Source organism: Dipodomys spectabilis, unplaced genomic scaffold (genome assembly GCF_019054845.1).
Source record: "Dipodomys spectabilis isolate Male_0828 unplaced genomic scaffold, ASM1905484v1 ptg000127l, whole genome shotgun sequence".
Lineage (NCBI taxonomy): Eukaryota > Metazoa > Chordata > Mammalia > Rodentia > Heteromyidae > Dipodomys > Dipodomys spectabilis.
The window spans coordinates 477872-496929 of record NW_024870804.1 but is presented as its reverse complement, the minus strand read 5'-3'; the positions used below and the strand labels follow the sequence as shown (position 1 = coordinate 496929).

General features: G+C 39.6%; 1 pseudogene; it reads right to left on the bottom strand.

The window, feature by feature from the left end:
- Window positions 1–17794: 17794 nt before the first annotated feature.
- LOC122116163 lies at window positions 17795–18456 on the bottom strand (annotated as a pseudogene).
- Window positions 18457–19058: the final 602 nt, after the last annotated feature.

The following is a 19058-nucleotide window of genomic DNA, read 5'->3' as shown; positions in this document are numbered from 1 at the left end:
AGAAAGTGAATGTAAAATTAAAAGCACACAACATTACACGTTTCTATGCCTCTAGTGAGACACTACAAACCTGTAATCATGTTGCTTCTATAAAGGATAAGGGGGATGCTCAGCATCACTGGTCATAAAAGAAATGCAAATCAAAACAACATTGAGATTCCACCTTACCCCAGTTAGAATAGACATTTTCAAGAGAACAAATAATAACAGATGTTGACCGGGATGTGTCTAAATGGGAACACTACTACACTGTTGGTGGGAATGGAGGGCAGTATGGAGGTTCCTCAAAAGACTAAACATAAAACTACCCTAAAATCCTACAATCCCACTTCTCAGCCTTCAACCAAATAATCTCAAACTAGACCACAAAAAGATACCAGCACAATTATGTTCACTGCAGCATTATTTACCATAGCTAAGATATGGAACGAACCCAGTTGCCCTTCAATAGATGAGTGGATCAAGAAAACATGGTATATTTAAACAATAGAACTTTATGCTTCTGTCAGAAAGAATGACATTGTCACTTTCATGAGTAATTGCAAAGACTTGGAAAAAATCATATTACGTGAAGTAAGCCTAGGACAAAGAAACATAGGCTCTATGATTTCCTTCATTTGCAACAATTAGTATTAGTCTGTTAGTCCTGACAGAGGATTATAATAGTTCAAACACTATAAACATATGTATGACCATGCAAAATGATGCTAATTGAATGCCAAGATATTGAAACAGCAGGTCTTCTTTTGTTTAGTTGTCAACCTTGATGTAGCCCATGTACTGTAGCTAGTTCTTTCTTCTTACTTTATTTCATTTTTTCTTTTCAAATTTGTTTTATCCCTGGCAATACCTGTCTTTGATTCTAGTACCCTCCATCCTATATATGTATGTATCTGATTGGGGAAAGGGAAGGGAAATAACAAAATGCTGAAAGAAGTACTAAAGATGACCCATTGCAACAATGATACTCAGGATACACTATGGCGGGAGTGAACTTTACAACCTTGTGGGTGTTTGGGGAGGAAGAGCGGAGGGAAGAGATAGAGGGAGAACAACAATGGAGTGGGTAACAATTTTTTAATGAGAAATATAACTTACTCATGTAAATATAACCCCTCTGCATAGCATCTTTGAATTAAACAGATTTTTAAAAATATAAAAATTAAAAATTTTTTACATAAAATGTCAGGCTGACACCAACAGAACTTCTGAGTTCATGTCAAAGAGTTTTCAAGGAGTTTCAAGAATCTAGTACTAAGTATATATACCCAAAATTAAGTGATAATGAGAAAAGTAGCTCTTTTTATTGTACTATATGAATGAAGGAAAATTTATTTTTGTTTCTGTTAACTTAGCACTCCTCTTTGTGATCTGCATTGTTCCCAAGTCAAACTAATCTCTTGTCCTTATCTCTCTTTGGTATATAGCTTTGGTATTTAATCTGAGATATAATCAGTATTCTTTGTTCAAATTGGTGGCCTAGGAGAGAGTCGCTCATTTCTGGGCAAGAAGTTAGATGGGGGGGGGGGAGTTTCCAGGACATTTGCTGTGGCTTCTCTCACACAGCTCATTGATGAAGTTAGAAGTTTGAGAAAGTGACTGCTAATTAAGTGCCTCTTACTAATAAGAATTATTGGTAGACAGACTAAAGCTACCAGCACAACTATGTTTATTGCAGCATTATTTACCATAGCTAAGATATGGAACCAAACCTGATGCTCCTCGGTAGATGAATGGATCAAGAAAATGTGGTATATACACAATGGAATTCTTTGCCTCCATCAAAAAGAATGACATTGCCCCATTTGTTAGGAAATGGAAAGACTTGGAAAAAATTATGTTAAGTGAAGTAAGCCAGGCCCAAAGAAATAAGTCCCATGGTTTCTCTTATTTGCAATAACTAGTATATTTTTGAGACAAGAAGAAAAGGTCAGAAAAGTTTATGTTAGATGAAATGAACCTGAAGATAAGGATTCAAATGCTTTTTCTTTCTTGTGATGGTTTCTAACATACTTATAAGATGATTTCCTTGTTGCTTTGTATGTCCCTCCTCCATGGTATAACCCCTGATTTCACTGTATTTGATGTTGCTATAATTTATGGAGTGGAATGGGAAAAAATCATTTAGTTAGGGATACAGGTGGACCCATTGCAACAATGAAATGTATGAGTTGTTATGTCAAAATATGACCTTACAACTATGGCTGGGGTTGGGGGTGGGTGGGAGATGGCATGGGATGGTAAGGGGAAACAAAAGAGGAAGAAACAATGCTTCATATGAAATGCACTCATTTCCTTGCCCATGTAATTCTAACCCATCTGTACGACATATTCAGAATAAAAAAAGTTAGAATTTGAAAAAATATTTGATAATAAATAGAATAGAAAAAACGTTGTTTGCTATTTTTTTTTATCACTACATATCTTTTTGTTTAAGTATAAATCCCAGACTTACTCTAAGGGCCTAGAATAAGCAAAATGGCTTCTAGAGCTTAGATAATTTCTTTCCACAGAAAATGACAACAACAGAAGGAAAGCTGAGCGACAACCTGCAGAAGGAAGAGAGAGTTAAATGTCTCCTTAATTCTTAGCTTTCAATGCTCAATGAGGAACCCTCAGTACAGAGGACAGGTTAAGGACCTAACAATTCCTGTGCTGTTCTATCACAGGAAGCAGACACCAGTATCACATCACTCTATAGGTGACACACCTGAGTGGTGATATTGACTGTGCCTGAGAGGGTCCAGGAGAGGTCTGTCATGGTCACTGGAGACTTGGGATTGCTCTCTAAGAGAATGACATAGAGGAAAGTAGTCACAAAGCCTGAATCTGGGTTTTGTCAGACTTAGGTGATTTGTAACAGGCACTAATGCCTTCTGACTAAGAATGTGAATATATCATCAGAGTCCAGCACACAAATTTATTTTAAGTGTTAGCTTGCACCATTTCCTTTCTTTATTGTGAAAATACTGTACAGAGGGGTGACAATTACATGGGCAAGAATGAAAGCCAACATTAATACCCTCTGGACATAGTCTCATCAATATTTATTAGTTAAAAAGTTATAAAATCAAGTTCATGATGAGGAAAAACCCAAATGAAAACCAAATTTCAGGGGAATTTACAGAAAATGTTGTTCTGTACATATCAAATGTGTCAAATTATTAAAACTTAATGAAGCTGCGTAAGTTAAGTTGATTTCTTTTGTTCTACTGTTGCAACTTTCTTTTACATTTCAACTACTTAATAAAAAGAAGGTAGGCCAAGCACCACCAGTGGCTCACATCTAGCTGTAACTCTAGCTATTTAGAAGGCTGATAACTTAGGAAAGTGGGTTGTAGCTACGCAAGGTAGGAAAATCTGTGAAACTTTTATCTCCAATTAACAGTTCAAAATACAGAAGTGGAAGTTTGGTTCAAGTTGTAGTGAGTCAGCCTTGAGTAAAAAAGCTAAAGGTCACTTCCTTGAGTTCAACTCCCAGTATAGACACACACACACACACACACACACACACACACACACAACCTATCTAAAAATAGCCACTGACCAGGAAACAGAAACAAATTAATATTTTTCTTTATTTTTTTTCATTTTTGTTATTTTTTTCATTTATCTCTATTTAGAAAGTTAAAGGGGGCATAGAAATGGAGGGACAAAAGATGAACATATGCAGCAGTGGTACTCAGTTGAGAGTATGTTGAAAGTGCATTATGAAACTTGTTGGTCGGGAAGGAAAGGAAAACTGGAAGAGACGAAGGGAAGTGTGATATTGCCCAAGAAGAAATGCACTCATGGAAGTAGAGCAGTGGCTCAAGATGAGTGCCATTCTTCAGCAAAAGGGCTCAGGTGCAGTGCCCAGGCCCTGGGTTAAGCCTCATGACTGACTATAACAAAAACAGGGACAAAAGAAATGTAGTCATTAACACACTTATGTAACAAACCCTCTACATCACAATAATAATAAAATAATAATAATAATAATGAATTTATTTTAAAAAAAATCAGTGAGAGAGAAAAATTGAGAGAGCAAGTGACGGGCTGACATTTCCAAAAAGAAATATCTAACTTAGATGACTATAACCTCTGTGTAAATCACCTTTATAATAACAATATAAAAGAAAAAAACAGAAATATAGCGCTGGAGGCATAAAACAAATGGAAGAAGATTAGACTAATATGGGATACCGAGTTCAAACTCCATTATCAATTTCCCCTTCAAAAATGGCACTTCTCATCACTTGTATTTTCCCTAGCTTATGAGAAGGGGTGCAAACAGTTAGAGTGAGGAATAAGTCATACATAGAGGAGAAAATTTATCTATTAGGCAGAGAACATACCTGTAAAGAGCAGTACTTGCTAGAACACATGTTGACTAGAACACATGCTGACTCCATGTTTTCTGAAATAAACAAACCTAGTTGAGTTTGAATACAGGCTTCATTGTATACTAACTGGGGATTTAAAGTTAACTAAACTCTCTGTACCTGAAATTCTTCATAGGTAAAGTGAGCATAACAATAATTATCTCACAGGATTATGTGAGATAATGTTATCAAACATGGTGTGGGTTGTGACTTAGATGTGTGTGCAACACTCATTGCTGGGGGGAGTATGAATTGGCATGATGTTTATCAAATTACTTAACAGTAATACAACTACTACAGGCTCACAATTGTAATCCTACTTACAAAAGAGTCTGACACCTGAGGATCTAGGTTCTAAGTCAGCCTGAGAAGAAAGTAAATGAGACTCATCTCCAATGACCTCTAAAAAGGCTGGAGGTGGAGCGTTGGTTCAAGTGGTAGAGTGTTAGACTTGAGCATAAACGTCAGGAACAGTTCCCAGGCTCTGAGTTCAAGCCATAGGGTCAGCACACACACACACACAATTTTGTATCTTCCTATTACCCCACTTAAACAATACATTTTCTCTTTCAATCCCACCAGTTGGTGGTGGTGGTGGTGTTGACAGGGACTTGCTGTGTAGCTCGGGCTGCTCTTAAACTTACAATCCTCCTGGGTACTGGGATTACAGGTATGTGTACCATACTTGACTTCACTCAAGAACTCTACTTATAACATTTTTCTGCAAGAAATTCATTTAAATTTATGATGATACTATGTCCTAAAGATGTTCACACTAATTTTCAAGTGTATGAAATGTAAATAATATAGGTAGACATGGTACTATGCTACCACATGGTAATTCCAGCCAATAATCAGGAATCTGACACAGGAGAATAAGGGTTTGAGGTAAGGCTGGTCTACACTGTAGAACTTTGTCTCCAAAGGAAATAAAATTGTATAAATAGTAATCTACTGTGAAACATACAATATGTTAAATTTATATAATGGAACAAATAGATCATTGTAATGGAAATGAAATCTTGGCAGAAATTTTAAATCCATACATATATGTGTGTGTGTGTGTGTGTGTGTGTGTGTGTGTGTGTGTGTGTGTGTGTGTGTATTTAAATTTAGAGAAGAAAATTTTCAAGTGGTATTATCTGCATCTGTCAGTCTACCTGTCATTCACCTACTTACTGAAACACTGATTTCTACTTAGCGTTCACACACTGCAAAACAAAAAATACAACTATTGCATTATAATATGTACAAAAGTAGTTTAATCCCTAACATAATGATGTAGGGAAAATATGCATTAAGTTAATGGCGTGGAATACTGCTGAAGAATAAAAGTATAAGAGAATGTAGATTTTGTGTGTGTGTGTGTGTGTGTGTGTGTTCCGTGAACAAATAATGGAGTCTGAAATACACCTATTACTCTTGCTTCAACGTTTGGCTCAAAGCTGCCAATCTACTACTTGAGCCACATCTCCACTTCTGGTTTTGGTTTCTTTTTTTCTTTTTTCTTTTTCTTTTTTTTGGTGGGTTGTGGGGCTTGAACTCTGCTCTTGGGCACTATCCCTCAGCTCTTCAGCTCAAGGCGAGCACTCTACCACTTGAGCCACAACGCCACTTTCAGTTTTCTTGTGGGTTATTGGAGATAAGAGTTTCACAGACTTTCCTGCTCAGGCTAGCTTTGAATCGTCATCCTTACATCTCAGCCACCTGAGCAGCTAGGTTTACAGGAGTGAGCCACCGGTGCCCAGCTTGGATTTGGTTTCTTATTTTTTTAATTTTTATTTTTATTTCTTGTGAAAATACTGTACAGAGGGGTTACAATTACATGGGCAAGATAGTGAGTACATTTCTTATAAGCATTGTAGTCTCCTCCTTTGTTTACCCTTCCCATCCCTTCCCATCCTCCCTCCCCCACACCCAATCCTCCCCCCCAAGTTGTAAAGTTCGTTTTTGACATGACAACTTGTACTTCTCATTGTTGCAACAGGTCCACCTGTATCCTTATTTAAACCACTTGTTTTTCCCCTTCCCCTCCACAAATTATACCGACATCAAATACAGTGAAAGCAGGGGTTATACTGTGGGGGAGGAACATACAAAGCAACAAAGAAATAATCTTATCATTGCGTTAGAAACAAATGCATGAAAGAAAAAAAACACTTAAAATACATATCTTAGGATTCATTTTCCTAACATCACCTTATCTGACCTTTTGCTTGACTCCTACATATACTAGATATTGCAAATAAGAGAAATCATGGGACCTATGTTTCTTTGGGCTTGGCTAACTTCACTTAATATAGTTTTTTCCAAGTCTTTCCATTTCCTAACAAATGGGGCAATGTCATACTTTCTGATGGAGGCATAGAATTCCATTGTGCATATACACCACATTTTCTTGATCCATTCATCTACTGAGGGGCATCTGGGTTGGTTCCACATCTTAGCTATGGTAAATAATGCTGCAATAAACATAGTTGTGCTGGTAGCTTTAGTGTGGTCTTGTTTGTAAACATTTGGGTAAATGCCCAAAAGTGGGACTGCTGGGTCATAGGGGAGCTCTATGTGGAGTCTTTGAGGAACCTTCATACTACTTTCCAAAGTGGTTGAACAAGTTTACACTCACTCCCACCAACAATGAAGTAAGGTTCCCTTCTGTCCACATCCCCTCCAGCATCTGTTGTTATTAGAGTTCTTGATTTTTGCCATTCTAACTGGGGTGAGGTGGTATCTCAATGTTGTTTTGGTTTGCATTTCTTTTATGGCTAGGGAGGTTGAGCATTACTTCATGTGTCTATTGGCCATCCTTCTTTCTTCATCAGAGAAGTTTCTCTTTAAGTCATTAGCCCACTTATTTATTGGGCAGTTGTTTCTTTGAGGAATTGTTGCTGGGGGATTTAATTTTTTGAGTTCCAAGTATATTTTAGATATGAGACCCTTGTCCGTTGTATGGCTAGCGAAGATCTTCTCCCAATCCGCAGGTTTCTATTGATCTTGCTAGCTTTGTCCTTTGCCATGCAGAAGCTCTGCAACTTCATACAATCCCATTTGTCCAACCTTTCTTTGATTTGTTGTGTTTCCGGGTCTCTATTGAGAAAATTTTGGCCTGCGCCAAGGAGACCTAGGGTTTCTCCTATTCCATCTCAAAGCAGATCTCTCTCCCATTGAACTAACCTGGGAGGAGAATCGCAGAGCATTTTTCTGCCTGTTCAAAGAAACTGACTTAAGTAACCAACCAAGCCACAGGAACATAAGCAGACCAGAGACTCCAACAAGAGGCTGGTTATGGACAACAGGGAGGCACAGGATTTTTCCCACCCCTCCCAAAAAAATCAAAGAACATTTTTTTTCTTGTACCTTTTATTAAATTTGTTTTTTTATAAATTTTTTTTAATCTTTAATTTTTACCTTTTTTAAAAAATTTTTTTCTAGTAATTTTCTTTCCTCTTAGAATTTTATTTTAGGAGTATAAGTGTGTGTGCGTTTTTCTTTCTTTTTTTTGTTTTTTGGTTTGTTTTGTTATGTTTCTTGTTTAGCTCTACAGAACTTCTGATCTTTTTTCTTTCTTTCTTATCCTTTTTACCTGTTCTTTTTTGTTCTTCTTTATGTGACTTAATTGCTGTTCTGCACATCCTCAGATATACCTGTAGTCGATTATTAGACCTTATTCCCCATTGTGTACACACTTAATCCACAAATTTATTACTCAATTCAAAACCTCTTAGACTTAAATTCCTTAATAGCAGTACTATCTCTTTATACCTATATAATATTTAAAGTATTTTACTTTTTAAGTTTTTCACATCTCCTTTATATCCCTTCCCTTCTCTCATTATATTCATGTTCTTCTCTGAATAGTTTGTTTTCGATTCTGTACAATATTTTTAATTTTTACCTTTCTATTTTTCTGGTCTCTTTTTGTTACCTTTCTCTTTCTTCTTTTCTCTCTCTACTTTCATCCTATCCAACCTATTTCCTGCTTTGAGATTAGGATTTTGGTTTCTTAATTGGAGACCTATCTCTGCTTATTCTGCTTAGGCTGCTTTAAACCAGGATCCTCCGTTTTTGGCCTCTTCAGTAGCTGAGAGGTAAAATATGAGCCACTGGTGGACAGCAGCTATATTAACATTTTTGACATGTTTGAATGAATTTTAAAGTAAGACATATATGTTACTTTTGAAAATGGCAGGTAATAGTAATTAATGTTTAACAGAATTTAAAACATACAAAGCTGAGAATGGCAAGTAGCTGAGAACAGGATGGAATAAATCAAAATTACCTATGACAGTTTCCAGACTGTGCACACAAATGATTGAATTGTCGGAGCCCAAGGACATCAAATAACTGAGCTCCAACTGGCTGCCATACTCATGATGCCAGTTACTGCTATTCACAAGATTGTGATGTTGCTGGATGACACAGTTCAGTTTCAAGATGGGAACCTGAACTATTTCTATTGATCTAGAAGGAGAAACATCAAGACAAGAAATGTGATAATAGGGCCAAATGCAAAAAGATATTCAGTCCAAAGAAGACAGAATAACTCTATTTCTGAAAAGACTATTCTCTCACAAGGAATCCTGAGCTGAATATGGTGGTCCATGTTTGTAATCTCCGAACTTGAGAGGCTGATTTAGAAGTTAGCTTGAGACCAGCTGAAGTTTTAGGCCAACAGAAAGACACATAGAAAAACTCTATCTTAAAACAACAACAACAACAACAAAAGTCCCAACGACTGGAAATATGGTTAGTATTAGAATGCTTGCCTAGCATGCATAAAACATTTTATTTGATTCCTCAGTATGACATAAGCAGAAAAACTGGATGTGGTGCTGTGGCTCAGTTAGTAGAATGATAACCTTGAGCAAAAGAAGCTCAGAGAGATTGCCCAGGCCCTGATTTCAAGCTCTAGGATCGTCAAAGTTAAAAAAATGGTGCAAAATGCTGTTTGTTGGAATAAATATGTTGAAGAGTTCTTTATACTCACTAGAAAATTGTGCTGTTGGACATTCATATTGAACTTTGTAGAACAAAGTAAAATAAATTAATGAAATAATATCTGGCATTCGACAAGACATAGTAGATCTAAAACTGATAGTTGACTATGATTTCTTGATACAACTTATGTTACAGATACACTTGCCAAATTGTGATATTTTAAAGGTACAATCATGGGTTTTCTCTTTTCCAAAAGAGTTTTACTGCCGGGCACCAGTGGCTCACACCTGTAATCCCAGCTACTAAGGAGGCTGAGAACTAAGCATCTGTGAGACTCTTATCTCCAATTAAAGGTTCAGAAAATGTAAAGTGTCACTGTTGCTCAAGTGGTAACACTAGCCTTGAGCTGCAGAGCTGAGGGACAGCGCCCAGGCCCGCAGTTCAAGTACAACAACTGACAAAACTTAATAATAATAATATTAATAATAATTTTATGGCTACTATTAAGGTGTTATATATAAAGGCTACCATTTCATAAGTTTGTTTCTTTGATAAACAAAACACAAATCCATCTTCATTGCCAAGAGCCAGGATTTGGCCATCTGCTTTACAGCTGATCTCTGGGTGTAGAGGCAATCTGTAATACAAAGGAAACCAAACCAATTATGACTATGTTGGGTCTTTGTCCATCCCACAAAAGATGGACAGGGTCTGAAGAATGGTGAATGCGGTCGCTCGCCCATTCCCCAGCCATGCTTAGCGTGGGAGACAATCAGAAGCAGCAGGGAGTCAAGTCAAGTAGGAAAACTCGTTTATTAACACACAGTAAGCACTTTTTAAAGCAAAAAAGACCCAGTGGCATGGGAGGGAAGGAAAAGGAACCAATTACTGTAAAGTTCACACTCTATCATGTACCTAAGCTTCCACGGGCTGGTTATGCACTGAAGGTAAAGCAAATGGGGCTCTGCCCATTCAGCCCCTCTCAATGCCATCTTTGCTGCCCATGTGCTCTACAGCAAACTGGGTTCTGCCTACTCAACTCCCTCTCAGTGCCATCTTTGCTGCCCACGTGCTCCACAGATTCCCCTTTATTTATTTTAATGGCAGACCCACCTCCCAGTTAGTAATCCTTTTCGTTCTACTGTAAAGGTTATTTTAACAGGATTACATTGGAAAGAATAGCATTGGCCATGCAGGAGGTTTGAGGCAAGTCTGGTGGGCGAGATTTGGCAGACAAGGATAGGGAGGGCCCTTGTGCATGATCCAAGAACTTGTCCCTGTTACATCACATCTCCACCTAGCACAGTAATAAACATCAGCTCCACCACAGTTAGAAATGTCCGAAACAGTTCAATTAATTCCTGAACATATATAAAAATCAATATCTCATAAGGTTGTCCTCTTCAGAACATGGGAGCAGCCTGGGTATTGGGAGTTCTATACATGCGGCAAGGTGCATTCTCGTGGGCTCCTACACTCAGGCCATTCTACTATAGTGCAGAAAAACAAGGAAAATTTAAAAGAAACTGCAGACATAGCAAAGCAGTTCCAGTCACCTGGTGTGGTTTAAGTAAGCCAGTTCCTTGTATGTGCCTTTAAGTGAGCACAGGGTTCAAGATGACCTTTGAGCTTTATTGTCAGTTCCCAACACCCTGTCTTTGTTTAAAGAAGAGAACCCACCTGTCATAGGTTGGGTAGATTGCCTTGTCTGCCTTACCCATCATCGGGAACTTCTTCGGAGCAAAGCTAAAGGCCCTGTCTTAGGTTGGTTAGACTGACACCCGCTCTTACCCATCTCTGGCTGCGATTCCTCTCGGGGGAAATTCATTCACTTTGATCTTGATCTTATGTAACTGGCTGGCTAAGCTCGGAAGAGTTTTGCAGTGCACATATAATGCAAGGAGGCATAGAAAATCCATCAGCAAAAACATTACCAGGCCAAGAAATGTCATTAGCAGTCCTTTAACATTAGTCAGGGATGGGATAGCAATCTTTGCCTCTTCAGAGTCCAGAGGTGGGGCTTGTTCTAATCCGGGTATTTGCCTGTGGGTTTGAAAAAGTTCTAAAGACAATTTTGATTATTTCTGCATTGCCAGCGCTGATCATTGCACAGGTCACCCGTTGAGGTCGATGCAGATTCCGTAGGGCCATTGCTGGGACTGTGAAGGTCAGGACAGCCAACAGCTGGAGTATCACCATCTGCAATTGTTAGAGAACACAAGACCTTCTCAAGGGCTGGTTGCCCTTGGGGATGGTTAGTAATTATCTTTTTTGCTTTCCCTCTTTTACACACAAGCCTCGGCCACCATAGCTGTTTTACTTTCTTTGTTGGTTAGTTTATCTTGGGCATCCTCCTGTATAGAGAAAATGGGTAAATAGTTAAGGTTCCTGGCAGGGATCCAAATGGAGGCTGTCTCCCCTATGGGAAAAATGCATCCAAAGGCCCTGCTCATGGTAACTAGGGGGTCAGGTTCTCTCCATTGTTGTGTCAGGGCAGGGGATCCTTCCACCTGACTTTCCTTAAGGTTTGGTGGTCCTTAGTGCTTCTGAAATCTGGATTCAGTTGCCCTTTTTGAAAAGTTTAAAATGGTAATGGTAAACAAAGACACCTATAACTACATATGAGGCTAACTCCCTTTTTTGTTTTAATAATTGCTCTTAAAGACACTGGAGATTTCTATCTATAACTACTTGGACTTCGGGAATTATAGGGAGTTCCTGTAGGACGATTAATATGCCATTTGTTAAAAAAAAATTCTGACATTGCTTTACTAACAAAACGGGGTCCATTTTCTGTTTTAACTTGTGCTGGTAGACCCAAAGTGGCAAAGCATTGAAGAAGATGTGTATGTGCTGTGGCCCAGCATGCTCCTGAGTAGGTATTTATAGATACAGAGATATATTGAAACTTACCAAAGGCTAGGAAATGAGTAACATCCGTTTGCCAGAGGACGTTAGGTTTAAGGCCTCTGGGATTTACCCCTGGTGGTTGTAATGGGGATACTTTTAAGAAGAGCTGGCATGTTTTACAGGTATGTACAATTCTTTTGAGGTCCTTTACAGGAATCTTAGGAAATCTATGTTGACGACCTCTCCAATTAATGTGGGTTAAATCATGCAAACAGGTAGCCTCTTGTAACATTAATGCTTGTGGACCAGTAGCTAACTGGTCTACCCAATTATTGCCTAGGGATAAAAAACCAGGAAGTTTTGAATGTCCTCTCAATGTTGAATATGAATAGGGGCTCCACATCCTTCTAATAGCCCCTTTAGAGTAAACATAAGAGGAGAAATAAGGTTTTCATCCAGCTTAATGTACGTTGGGGAAAATGAGGGAGCAAGTTAATCATATATAGGTCATCAGAATAAAAATGAAAGGGTATTATATTTGAATGTCCTGAAGTGCCATAATTACAGCGAGCATTTTTATATTGTGCTGTCCCTTTACAAAGTTTAAATCTTTGTTGGCTTCGGGTGTTTTGTTGTTACTCAAAGGCTGCATACACAGAGCCTGCTTTACTTCCATCAGTAAAAGCATGGAGAGTGCCAGGAATAGGCGTATGAGAAAATAGAGATGGCATTTTAGAGGAAGTTGCCATAACATTACAGTCCATTTGGATGGCCCATAATGGCGGTCGATTTGGCCTAGAAATCCCTCCAATGAGAGAGCAAGATGAGCATTGGCTCGAGTGAACAACTCAATGTCTGCCATCTGAAAAGAAAAAACAATGGAGTGATGGTCAAGGCAATAATGCCTTTGGGCTTGGGTCCTTCCCTTGACAATAGCATCTGCAAGTTGGTCTGCCTGAGAGTACACCTGAGGTGTGCCCCCCAGGGGAGTGTGAACCCACTCTAATGGCTCCCCCCTTTGAGTTAAAACTGCAGAAATTAATGTGACACCTGCAAACAACCAAAAGGAAATGGGTTCAAAAATAGAATACCTCCTCAGGGAAACTTCATCCAGGTCTTTTTGGAACTACAAAAGTATTGCCCGATGACTGTCTATAATTGTAATAACTTCTTGGGGTGTCCTGTCTTTTAGTAGGGCAAATAAGGGCACAAGACTATCTGTAGGGACGGGAACCCATGGCAACAGACAATTGATTCTCCCTAAAAGACTCTGAAGTTGGGTTAAGGTTAGCGAGACTGGAAAATCCAGCAAATGCTTAAGGGGGCTGGCCTGAGTCAAGATATGGTGGGTTCTGAGCACCTTAAAAGGAGATACCTTTTGAATTTTATTGAGGGCTATGGTAAAACCCCCCATTTTCAACATGGCGAGAACCTGGGCCAGAAGGCCCTCCAGGCTTCCCAGGTCTTGGTGCCCCAAAATTATACTATCCATGTAGGCATAAGCAAGGGAGGTATCTGAACCCAGCACAGGCCCTAAAAATGTGGACAAGTATTGTTGGCAAAAGGTCGGGCTATTGGCCATTCCCTGTGGCAGCACTATCCATTGAAACCTCCGATCAGGCTGGGAAAAATTAAGAAAAAGGATGGAGAAAGCAAACTTCTTGCAGTCATCTGGATGTAGGGGTATAGAAAAATACTATCTTTAATATCATTGATAACCAAGGTATATTCTGAAAATATAGCAGTATTCCAGGGCATGGCTCTTAGGGGCTTTCCTACTAGCTCCATTCTTTCATTTACCTTACATAGATCTTGGAGCATATGCCAAGCCCCAAAGTCTTTTTGAATAATAAATACAGGAGTGTTCTAAGGACTCACAGAAGGGCGTATGTGCCCAACATTTATCTGTTCCACCACCAAATGGTGGAGGGCTACAAGTTTAGGTTTGGTCAATGGCCACTGCTCCCCCTAGATAAGGCTGGCCATCTAAATCAAACTTGCATTGACAATACTTTTTTCGAATGGAATCCCTTCCTGCCCCTGGGGCAGTGTGTAGGGAGCGATTTGCCCCCCTCCATGCCGGTTGGCAGGGGATTGTTTTAAACAGTCCCTCTTAAAGTGCCCCTCCTGCCTGCATTTAAAACAAGTTCTCTCCCCAATGGTATTAGGGTTTCTTGGTCCAGGCTGCCAATGCCTGGGTAATAGCCTCATTGCAGATGTCTAAGCCAGTAAGGCTAAAGCTAGTGATTAGGAATGGTGCTGTTGCATTCCCACATCCTGAGAGGCCACCACCCATCTGCTCAGGGTACTCTTTCTCAATCTTGCTCAGTCCATGCGGTGGTCTGCATTCATTCTTTCCCAGACCAGCAGCTTTACAAACTGATCTCATAGGTTCCCTATGGGCAGCTTGCGGTTTATACTCTCTTGGAATCAGTCTACAAACTCAGCTAGAGGCGCACCAGGTTTTTGTCTCACTCCTGCTATAGGGTTCTCAGTGGGCCATCATCCAGTTTATACCAAACAGCAAGTCCAGCCTGCCTCACCTGGTCATGATACAGGCCAGGTATTTTGGCCTTTTGGAGGCCAGTGGAGTATCCTTTCCCTGTACCTGTTAACATGGCAAAAGTAATAGGTATCATGGGTTAAGCCTGCCGGTTATTCTCTGCTCGCACTCTGCATTCCTCCTTAAAGAAAGCACACCATTTAATAAACTGAGAACTATTGAGGACGGCTTTGGCAACATCTAGCCAGTCCTTAGGGACACACAGGTGATAATCAACGTCCTATAATAGGGTAAGGGCCCAAGGAGAGTTTGGGCCATCCTCCACCACCGCCTTGCAGAACTCTTTAAGGTCCTTAGCTTGTCCTGGATACCATTCTAATGGCCTGTTAGCTCCAGGTGCCAGATTGACTGGATGTGTTTGGGGAAGTGAATCCTGTGGCCTAGGGTCCAGGCTCCCAAGTGGCACTTCATTAAAGGGCAGACCTCCGAGTAGGTTACTTCCCCAGCCCTCGGCCTCTCCATGGGAGGTTGGTAGGGGTCCGAGTCTTACAGGTCTCTCTTGCAGGTCACGGAGGGCGCCATACCTCCCCCCTCTGAATCAGAGGAATAGGGAGGGGCCTAGGAGAGTCAGGGACACCCGAGTCAGAGGGGGTAACCTTCACCTTCGTTTTGATTTCCACTGTCCACTCAACTCCCTCTCAGAGCCATCTTTGCTGCCCATGTACTCCACATGAATATAAATAATATTTTTTTCTCTGCATATCTTAAAAAACCATGCTGACAACATGAAGTAAAAAATCCGAAAGTTTAAAACCTTCTTCTAGAAAAGTTAAAGAATTACTGAGAACAAGTATTTTAAGAATAATTTCAGAAAGCTTGAACTCAGGGCCTGGGTTCTATCTCTGAGATTAATAGCAAGGCTATTGCTGCCACATTGAACCATAGTGCCATTTCTAATTTTCTTGTGGTTAATTGAAGAGAAGAATCCCACTGACTTTCCTGTCCAACCTGACTTTGAGCTAGGATCTGGAAATCTCAGCCCTCTGAATAGATAGAATTATAAGCATGAGCTACTGGCACATGGCTACACTAATTGCTTAACTGAAAGAGTTAAAATTGAATGTTAATCATGTATAACTTTGTAAAATAAAGTTAACTGAAATGCCTTTTACTAGTAATAAGGGATCAAATGTGTCTACTGTGTAGGTGGATTACAAAGTTCTTACCAAAAGCTAAATACTTTCCTTGTTTTCTATTCTTCCAAAATTGTTTGCTCTCCAGAATCATGCCTTATCTTTCCTTGCTGGTTTCTGTAGCTTATTTCATACATGCTCACAGCTTCTTCAATTATCATTTCCTTATGTGAAGAGCTTGCAAATATCTATTTTCAATCCAAACTACTTTTATGCACCTCTCATCCATATATTCAACTGCCATAAATACTTGTGAAACAGTAATCTTGTCTTTCCATTAGTGGATATAAATGTGTAAGTAAAATTTAGGAAAATAAAGAATAACATCAATAAGTATACCTGATGATTGTAATAGTAACGCTAAATATTACTACAATGCTGTTTTTCTGAGCAATTTAATATAAAGCTCAAGGAAAACAACGTTTTTGAGTGCTGATATTGGGGTTTTAAGTCAGGACCTTGCCTTCTCACTTATGCATTTTCCTTCAAGGGCGGTGTTTTACCCTTGAGCAGACATAGCTTTTATTTTCATTGATGTTCTCTGCTGTGTTCAAAAGCAGGATTTTTAAACCTCTTAATTAGGTGATTCTTAAATAATCATAGGGGAGCAAAAGAAGAATAGAAGACAATAGAAGAATAAAAGAGTATAAGTTCAGGCTTGAAATCGTAGCTACGCAGGAGGCAAAGAGATGAAGATTTTGTTTCAGAGCCAACCAGGGGAGAAAAATCTGTGAGACTCCTATCTCCAATTAACACCCAAAATGCTGGAAATTTTTTGGGGGGGATTATTTAGAGATAAGAAACTCTTTGTCTTTCCTTCTTGGGCTGGATTGAAACCGGGATTCTCAGATATCAGCTCTCTGAGTATCTAGAATTACCGGTGTGTGCTAACAATGTCCAGTTTCAAGGAGAGGGCAAGGTACTGATTTCAAGCTCAAGGAACAGCACAAAAACAAAAACAAACCTTATGACATACAAATATACTGATAGAATACAAACCAAAACAAACAAAATATGGGTATCTAGATGGGTGAAGGTCTTAATAGCATTATTATCACTATTATCTTTTCTGGCATATTAAGTAACCCGAAATTATGCATTAAAGGCATAGCTTAGTGGGTAGAGTACTAGCTAAAATGAAATGTATCAAACCTACTTACAGAAGAAAGAGAAAAACAAACAGAATCTACACATATTTCGTTAATGTACTTTTAAATGCATTCCAATCAACTCTAGGCATTGATGAATTTATTATTGACTTTTCCTAAAACTTTGAAGAGATCATTTTGATTCTACAAAAATACTTCTTTAGGAAGGTAAGAAATAGTCGCTGCCCTCTTAAAAGTTTCTTTTTTTTTTTTTTTGGTCCAGTCGTAGGCCTGAACTCTGGGCCTGGGCGCTGTCCCTCAGCTCTTAGGCTCAAGGCTAGCGCCCACTTGAGCCACAGCGCCACTTCCGGATTTTTTCCCCTGCTTATGTGGTGCTGAGAAATCGAACCCAGGGCCTCATGTATGCAAGGCAAGCACTCTACCACTGAGCCACCTTGCCAGCCCTTAAATGTTTCTTTAAAAAAATACCGAGCTGAATTTTGTCTGGAATTATATTCCATGTACTGAGCAATTAAGGCGAATCTTTTCAGGACATTGAGTCTTCTAACCATTAAGTACTTTATTCATCATTTACTTAGTCCTTATTTTTTGTATAACATTTGAAAGGTTCTATAAAATCCATTTGGAGGGTCTTTACTCAAAGCAGAATGGCATAATGTAAGCATCTCAGGATTTAGAGCAGTGAGTATGAAAGCCATGAACAGTTTATCTTGTCTTTGAAGAAATTTTTAATGCATAGAGCATAAATAAGAAAGAACATTTTAGGTGATAGAGTAAATAATGGAGGCCAGGAGGTGGCCTAGCACCACCATAGGAAGACGAAAGCTTGGGTGCACCCTAAGGGAGAACTGTCCTGTCCTGTTCTGTCCTGTTGAGATACTTGTCATGCATCAGGTGCCTGAACAGGGAGGGCTGGCACTACTAATACAGCACCATGAATACAGTCAGCTTGGCGCCATCCATGGCTCGCAGCAGAAACCAGATGAAGTGGAGCAGGGATTGGACAGAGGGTGGCCCGTGTTTGTTGGATGATACTTCTATGCATACATGATGAAGACCACAGACCTGCTTTTGTTTTTCCAATAGAGAAACTGCAGCACTGCCTGGGGCACGAGCATGTCCACTTGCCTGGGAAGCTTTGGGCCATGGAGTCCTCCACCAGTATGTTGGCAGAGCCAACACTGTCTGTGGAGTGTAGAAAGTAGTATCAAGGTTCCCAGTAGTTCTCGCTTTCCACAGAGTCAATGCCCAAAGCAAATGGAACCAGGGGTGGCCCTGTTTCCAGGAACCCCAACTGAAACACTTCAAGGCTCTGGATCAGTGGGGTCCATCAAACTGAACATCCTAGCCAGACACTATATCCACTTCTGCCTTCTTTGGGGACTCCAACACCAACATGGACAGTGCTGCTGTGCTCTTTTGCTGGCCATGAGGGAAGAACAGGAGTGTGCTCCCGAGCACATGAACTCCTGAACCCCAGAGGGCTTACTTTGGGTCATGTACCTGAAGAAGAGGGTCCAGTACTTCTGGCGTGCCCTTCACGCAGTTTACCTTGCATGTGATTGTTGTCTTCATTCTGGGAGCCTTCCTGCTCCACCATCGCTGCTGCCAATGTGGCCCAAATACTATAACCTTTAGAAAGACTAGGTCAAAGCCTGAAAATATCAATACCAAGAATTGGGTGCATTAAAGAGGAGGGTATGGAAAGGGTAGACAAATGAAGGGAGGAAGGGACAGAATGTAAATGAGCTCATTGGATGAGAGTGAGGGAACAGAAGATGCTGTATGAAAGGAAATGTATTTATCTGCCTCATGAAATTGAAATCCCTCTACACAACCTCTTTATAATAATTATAAGCTAAATTACTTTTCTAAAAAGGAATTCATTGCATATACCACAAAACTAAGAAAAGTAAAGGAAGGGATGTGTCAGGGGGGGTTGAATGTTGTAAGGATGGCATGGATCAATATGCACTGTCTTCATAAACTGCTTTGTTACATGGCACTTCTTTTGTACAACTGCTTAAAGATAATTGACAAATAAAAATAATAAATGAATAGATGTAAGGTAAGGTGAGTACAGGAGAAAGAAATGGTTGAT